The sequence below is a fragment of the Lathyrus oleraceus genome, chromosome 2 (genome assembly GCF_024323335.1).
Source record: "Lathyrus oleraceus cultivar Zhongwan6 chromosome 2, CAAS_Psat_ZW6_1.0, whole genome shotgun sequence".
NCBI classification, from domain to species: domain Eukaryota; kingdom Viridiplantae; phylum Streptophyta; class Magnoliopsida; order Fabales; family Fabaceae; genus Lathyrus; species Lathyrus oleraceus.
Window position 1 is genome coordinate 324,062,509 of NC_066580.1, and position 8,351 is coordinate 324,070,859.

Here is an 8,351-nt window from a genome sequence, read left to right on the forward strand (position 1 = left end):
ACCCGCACTACTTTTATATATTTTACGCACTCGCACTACTTTTATTTACTTTCCTGCACTCGCACTTATTACCTTTTTTAAAGTCTTTTATTTATCCGTTTTTATGATAAAAATTAAAATGCATTTTTACTTTACCATGTCTGGCTAAACCTATAAAGGTTAGAATGTAAGGATCGTAGTTGAACCGATAATCCGTACAATTGTTCATAGAAACACTTAAGGGCTATTTTGACTTTCAACTTAAGTTTTCCCGCACTTAATTTCCGTTGGGTAAGATCGAAAGTCGTCCGACGTCTGTTTAAACTTAGTTGTTTTTTTAACTATTTCAAATACAGCGAAAGCGATTTGTTTAGTTCATTAGGAGTTTTTAACTTAAAAAGAAAAGTGATTTTAAAACTGTTTTCGGACGCGTTTATAAGTTTAGAGTATGGTTCGTGAGAATCTCTTTTGGTTAAGAAATCCTGGTCAAAATAATTTTCAACTTAGTCAAGACACTATATTTCTTAAAAATAGGTTTACTATCCTAACGCAATGTGCGCCTTTTTATAAGTGACAATAAGAGGGTTTGATTAGGGAGTACAACTCGGTTCTGAATACGCGAAAGCGACAGTTCCCGTTAAATTGGTTCTTTTCAAAGTAGGAAACACTGCCCATAAGTAATTCTATTAGCAAGTACTTGGATTATTATTTGATTATGTGAATTACATTCGAACATGTCTTTATTAATTGAATTGAATTTAATACTTTATTTTTCATTATGCACTCTTAAAAACCATGTTTCGATTACCTTAGATAAACACCGTAACAATAGATAACGATAGATTGACATTTGGTCTCTGTGGATTCGACAATCTTTTATATTACTCTGACGCGTTCGTATACTTGCGAAAAACACGCAACATGTTTTTGGCGCCGTTGCCAGGGACCAATTTCGTCAAAATTCGTACCTTGTTGTTATATCGTTTAGACTTAGGTTGTTACCTGCCGGTCAATGGGAAGGACTCGTAGCACCGAAAGCTTAGTAGATTCTCTGGCGGAACCTAAACGTTGCGCTCGCGCACGTTTATTTTTCCATAGAATTAGGAGAGCTATGGTCGAAGATCAAAATCAAAGACCTCTTAAGGATTTCGCCCAACCATCCAACGAAGAACCTAGTTCTAGTATAGTAAACCTAACCATCCCAGCTAATAATTTCAAACTTAAACCCTCCTTGTTGCAACTAGTGCAACAGAGACAATTCCTAGGTCTTACTACTGAGAACCCAAACCAGCATTTAAAAATCTTTCTCCAATTATCAGACACTTTTAAAACCAATGGAGCTTCTCCTGAGGCAATCCGTTTAAGATTATTCCCTTTCTCCCTCAGAGATAAAGCCCCATCATGGTTAGATTCCCTTCCACCCAATTCCATAACAACTTGGGAAAACCTTATAAAAGTATTCCTTGCTAGATACTTTCCCCCAAGTAAGACCGCCGTTCTTCGAAACCAAATAACCAGATTTACCCAGAACCAAGGAGAATCGCTGTTCGAAGCTTGGGAGAGATATAAAGAGCTATTAAGAGCATGCCTACATCATGGTTTAGAAAATTGGTTAATCATTCAGACCTTCTATAATGGACTTCACTATAACACTAAGATGACCATCGACACTGCCGCAGGTGGCGCACTGCTGAACAAACCTTATTCTGAAACTAGTGCCCTCATTGAAGATATGGCTCAAAAGCATCAATCATGGGGAGTTGAACGAGTGACAGTTGAGAAGAAGGAAGCTTAAGGAGGAGTACGTGAGTTAAGCTCTATAGACATGATGCAGGCTAAAATGGACGCGTTAGCCCTCAAGGTTGAGCATATGTGTATAAACCCGAATACTGCAGCTGCAGTTTCGTCGGATTGTGAGATATGTGGAACCAAAGGGCACCAATCTGCAGAATGCAATCTCTTAAATGAAACCAACTCTGAGCAAGTTAACTATGCCCAAGGGAACCTATATTCGAATACCTACAATCCTGGATGGAGGAATCACCCGAACTTCTCCTATAAGAACAATAACCCTATCCAAAATACTGCACCTCCGAGACAACTAGGTTACCAAGCCCCAAGACCAAATCAACCTATGCAAATTGTGCCACCAAATCCGAGCCTTGAGAAAATTGTGAAATTTTTTATCACTGCTCAAACCCAACAAAACAAAGAGTTCATGAACCAGAACATTCATGTTAACGAACTGATTACCCAGTTAGGAACCAAGGTTGACCAAATAGTTACTCACAATAAGATGCTTGAAACCCAGATCTCTCAGGTAGCCTTAAACCAAGCCCCCCAGACTACACCTGGAGGACAGTTCCCTGGACAACCTCAACAGAATCCGAGAGGACAAGCCAATGCCATTACCTTACAAAGTGGGACCGCTTATGATGAGCCATTTAACCCAAGATTGAGTGAACCCAAAACTTCTAAGGAATATACCGAACCCACGGACAAAGTGAAGGAACCAGAGGAATCTGAAAAATAGGAAGGTCAAGAAAAAGGAGAAGAACCCAAAGACAAAACTTATGTACCACCCCCGCCATACAAACCACCGATACCATATTCGCAAAGACTCAAACAGACCCATATCAATAACCAGTATCAGAAATTCATTAAGGTTATAGAAAAACTTCACGTAGAAATCCCTTTCACAGAAGCCATCACCCAAATACCTTCTTATGCAAAGTTTCTCAAAGACATCCTTACCAACAAACGTAGACTCGACGATCCGAAGCCCTTGGAATGCAATTCTATTTCCGAGAATAAGTTAGGCAAAAAAGATAAAGATCCGGGAAATTTCTCCACTCCTTGTATTTTGGGAAGTCATGTCATCGAAAAAGCTTTTCTAGACTTAGGAGCTACTGTGAGCTTAATGCCTTTAGCAGTTTGTGAGAGGTTAAACTTAGGAGAATTACAACCTGTAGCGGTGTATTCGTCGCTATATGATTTATTGGTTAAACCATAAGCAAAGCATACAATGAATTCGAGTCGCCACCGCACTTTTATTTATCCAAAGGACTGGCTAAAAAGCGAACAAAAGCCTAAGAAGTTTTACGCGTAGAAAACTAATAAAAAGATCAGAGAGTCTGGGTAAGGGGTAAATTACGCAATGGGAAGGTGTTAGGCACCCACTACGTCCTAGGTACTCCTAGGGAGCCCTTTTCACACTTGTTGTATAAAAATGTTATTTGTTATGACATAAGTATTGTGCAAACATGATTGGGATGATGAGAAAAGAATATACAAGTTAATTATTTTTGTGTTCGAACGGATGAACCCGTTGCCTACGTACCTTCCATCAAAGGTAAGGATCAAAACGCCGTAGTTCGGCTAAAAGATTTCCAAAAGTTAGTGAGTTCAATTTTAAACAATAGCACTTGAGGCTTTTCATTATCAATGGGAGAAAACTCGTCCAAGACCAACATCCACCATGTGAGGATAGCTTCGACGTACTAGAGGGGTTAACCCTGTTTTCAGTACGGAAGTCTTATAGTCGACTCACTAAGGATAAGGTGAGGTTTACATCAACCACAATGATAATTGAAACCTAATGGCTAATGTGTGAAAAGATTAACAATGGACAAAGTCAAAACAATTGAATGGGTGAAGTTAATTGATTGTGATTATGAAAGTAGGGTCAAAGTATGATTAAGATTGATTCACAAGGAGTAGTATGAAAGGGAGTTTGAAAAAGTCAAGGACTTGGGGTTCAGGTTTTTAATTTAAAAGCATTAAGATGTTTGCACAATATTTATCTCAAGTTTGAAAGTAATGTGTGAAAAGGTTTAGGACAAAGAGGGATGAATGGATGAGGATGGAGGGTAAAACTTCCTAGGAGATTCACTTCTTGAAATCATATAGCAGATGATTCAAGTGTGTCCTTTGGAATAGGCAATGAGCAATAGCACAATAAGCAAACAAATGATACCGGATGCCACTCAATGGACTTAATCCAATCTCACAAACAAAAGCGGATACCGGATACCAATAGATGGATTTACACCAATCTCCTAAACAAAGAAACAAGGATGTCGGAAGCCAATAGATGGACTTATTCCAATCTCCTAAAACAAAACGAAACTTGGATACCGGATGCCAATCTGTCTGGGCTTATACCAATATCCAACATATGATCATAGGAAAGCAAAGGCCAACTTGCAGGGACTTACAATTGCATCCTCACATACAACAAATGCAAATGCATCAAGCAAAGAGAAGATGAGTGGCCAATGAGATGGTCTTATACTCACTTCCATATCATAGGAACAAAGGCCAATGGATGGTCTTACAATTGTCCTCAATGGGCAATCAACAAAGGTATGTCACAAAGACAAATGAGATGATCATGCACTAATGAGCAATTAATGATGATAAATGCACAAAGCATACAAGCAAACATGTGTATATGAAATAAGCAATCAATCAATGAAGTCATTCAGCACACACTATAACCAAACAATCAGGCTCACACAAAGGGTTAGGCATTGAAGCCAACTGGAATAGGGTTAATGGTGCTCTTAACCTTGCCATGGAGGGGCTAAGGTGAAGCAGATGAAAAGGTATGAGGGGTGTGCCTCATTGCTCTTATCCCAGGCCGGGGATAGCATTTGACTGATAGAAGGTGTGGGAGTTCAGAAAGTAGGAACTCTTTCCACAGATTAGACTCTATAGATCTTGGGTTTTTACTCAACATGCATCAAACACAAGTAGTGTGAGCAATGTGAGTGACTCACAGAATAATAGGAGATAGGTTGCATATCTCTTGGATTCTACCAATTGCCTTATTCAAAGGACTTTTCCTGCTTGGGACAAAAGTAAACACACACAAGCATTGCCTCTTAAGGAGGACTTCAGACAGTTGCCTGGCCAAGTAACAGGCCAGGTCTTCCAGACTACATGAAGATAAGGAATTATACCTCAATGCAAATTGCTATTAAAGCAAAGCAAAGCAAGTTCTTAAAGAACTAAGCAACTAAAGGTACCTGAAACCAGTCAGACAACATCAGTATACAATTCAAAGTCAAATCAAAATGAGATAGAGATCAACAGTTAACACAATCAGTTAAATGTGCAAGGCACAAGGCTCAAAGCATGTGAGCCAAGCAACCTAAAAAATAAACAAGTTAGTCATGATAATCAAATCAAGCTCATTCAATTTGTATTGATCTCTTTGGGTATTTGTTGCTTAACCTGAAACAACAAACCTAAACATGAGCAACATGACCACTAGGACAAGCCTAGAGTCAAAAAGAGATAAGAAAATCAAAACAGCAAGTGACAAGTGTCCAAAATCAAGTTCAAACAATCAAGAAGCAAACCCAATTGGTTTCATGTTCATATCAATCACCATCATCATTTCATGAACAAATTAGGTCAAAGCATGGCATATAGAAGCTCATAGAAGTCAACAGCAAGACTTAACTCAAAACCAATCATAAACATTTCAATAAATCATCAAATAATTCATGATCAAACATCAACCATAACATGATATGCATACCAAATTTCAGCTCATCTGGACAAAGGGAAGTTGGTCAATGAAAATCAGAAAGTCAAAACAAGTTTAAGCATGCTCAAAGAAGTCAACCAAACATGTACCAACTTCAATAAATCATAAATCAGTGACAACATATGAGAAATGAATGGGATCAAAACCATGGCAAAGTTTAAGATGTCTACTAATCACATGTCAAATTTAAAGTTCATCCAATAATGCATGAGAATTTCACAAAGAAAATGAGAACATGTGTCACAAAAAGTCAACATATGACCAAACAGGGGAGAAAATCCCAAACAAATAGGAAATGCCATAAATAATTCCATAAAAATTCCCATGTAAACTAGACATCCATAAGTACATTCATGCAAAAATTCAAACCAATTTGAGTTCAAGAAGTATAGTAAATAAAATCATGAAGTTGGACATCAATGGTGTGACACAAATTGTCACACCCTAATTCAAAAAATCATAACTCACAAACCAGCAATGATAAATTCCCAAACTCTACACCAAAATCACCATGAATGTGTCTAGTTTAAGCACAAAAAAATTCAAAGGCATTGGATAAAGCATCATCATTTCACAATTGATTTGGCAAAACATACATAAAATGAGCACATGTCACAAACCCTAGCACAATTAAAAATCCATTCATGCAAAAAAAATCTGGAAAAATCATGATAAATAACTAGAGATCATACAGAGCATTTTGCAAAAAATCCCATGAAATTTGGATCAAAATTGATTGACTTATGATTTTTGTAAGTTTGTGTTCAAAATGAAATAAAAATTAAGAAAATAAAATGATTAAATGAATAATTGGACACGGAATGACATAAGCGTAATTATGCGTTCATATTAATGAAACGTAGCGTATCGAACAGAGGCATGTCACTCAGCCAATGGTGCATGGCAATGGTACAGGGATCTTCATGCAAAACAAATGTTCAAAAGGCCAAACGCGATTCAGACAAAAATTCTGGGCAAAATGAATTTAGGGTTTTGGCTGCTACAGTAACATCATCATCTTCATCAACAAATCGTGAAAAAATTTTGGTCACAGTTTTTGAAAACAAGCATGGCATTCGATACATCTAACAACATACATCAACATTCCAACAGCCATTAACATTAAATCATGCTAACTAGGGAGAATCATGCATAAACAACAATGAACATCAATCTTCATGTCAACATAACTTTCAAATTACTCAACCATTTTCATTGATTTAAAGCTTAAAATGACCAGCAAAGTAAGACCTAGCTAAAGAATATCATGATTTTGGGAATGGTTAAGGTCGAAAACTTACCAAATTTGAAGAACAGTTGTGATGCAGTGGTTCTTTGGCTGTAAATGGTTGAAACAGATGCACCTTCAAGCTTGTAGTGATGAATGGTCAAGTAATTTTAGCTCAGGAATGTTCAAAACAGCTCTAAACCAGATCTGCCATGGAAATGCTCTTCAATGGGATAGTGCTTGCCTTGCCTTACAGTCGTGTTCTTGTGCTTGCAAAAGCTTGACAAAGGTTGGTGGATGATGACACAAACAAGCCCAGCTCGAGTTCTTTGAGGGTTTTTTAGCAGAATTTCAAAATGAAGAAATTGTGAGTTTTAGAGAAAAGTGAGTTTTTGGTCTGTTTAGAATGTTGTGGCTAGGGTTTTCAGAGTCCAAATGTTGAATATATAGTCTGTTTAGTGAAGCTAAGCATGGTTAATTTATGTGGTAATTGGAATTTTGTAAATGAGGTGTTTTTGCTAATTGATCAATTTTCACTCAAGTGGCAAGGTGTGTGTGTACAGCTGCGAACTTGGGCCTCAAACATATCCAAAACATGTTTTCAGAACCATTTCAATTGATAGAAAGTGTTGGGAATGTTTAATTTGGAAACTCATTTTTTCACCTCACTTGAATTAATTCAAACCACTTTAAAAATGCCATTTTGATTGGTGAACTTTTGGTGAATTATGATGACATATTTGGAAAGAGGGCATCAAACATGACTTGTAGCAAAAAACCCCATCCAATTTGGCCAAATGGTTTGGAAGATATGGCCTTTTGAAGTTCAAAATCTTTTGAGAATGATTTGATCATACCTTGCCAACCATACATGGGAATTGAGTGTTCTTGGACTTTTTGGAAATGGGAGAACAATATCTTCAACTTTCATGTTGGACAAAAATTCATTTGAAGCTTTTATGATGATGTAATGTTGAGGAGAAGAAGTTTCCATTTTTGGCAAATTCCAATTACAGGTCAACTTTCTATTTTTGGCAATTTCTTGTCTGACTTTATTTTCTTCACTGTGGATGTTTGACATGTTATATGAGGCTTATATGGACATGAATGAGACCTCCCAGACCAATTCCCACCATCAAATCACTGACTAAATGGACAGTTGACCAAGGTTGACTTCAGTTGACTTTGCTAGGGTTTTGCTTGACTGAACCATGTTCTGATGAATTCCAAGCCCCTACCACTTGATATCTTGATGCAAAATGATGTCACAACTCATATGAACTCTTGATGACTGATCAGGGTGCCCAAATTCTGCAAGAATGGCCACCATCTATCTCAATGACTGACTTTGACTGATTTTGACCTAATTGGCTTCATCTGCAAGTAACATGGTTAGATGACAATATTTTTGTACTTTTGGTTAATAGACAGATGAAAAGCAATGATATACAAATGCAATACATGCTTGGTGATCAAGAACCACACTCACAAGATAACCCACCCACCAGGAGGGAAGCAAAGGTATGCAAAGATCCTTGAGGCAATGATATGATATGATATAGCCCATGAGGGATCTTAGGGACAAAA

General features: G+C 37.4%; 1 non-coding gene across 1 annotated transcript; it reads right to left on the reverse strand.

Annotated features, from left to right (window-relative positions):
* Positions 1 to 1,474: 1,474 nt before the first annotated feature.
* Positions 1,475 to 1,581, reverse strand: LOC127124442 (small nucleolar RNA R71). Its single transcript, XR_007803932.1, has one exon. It is a non-coding gene; the product is annotated as a small nucleolar RNA R71 (small nucleolar RNA).
* Positions 1,582 to 8,351: the final 6,770 nt, after the last annotated feature.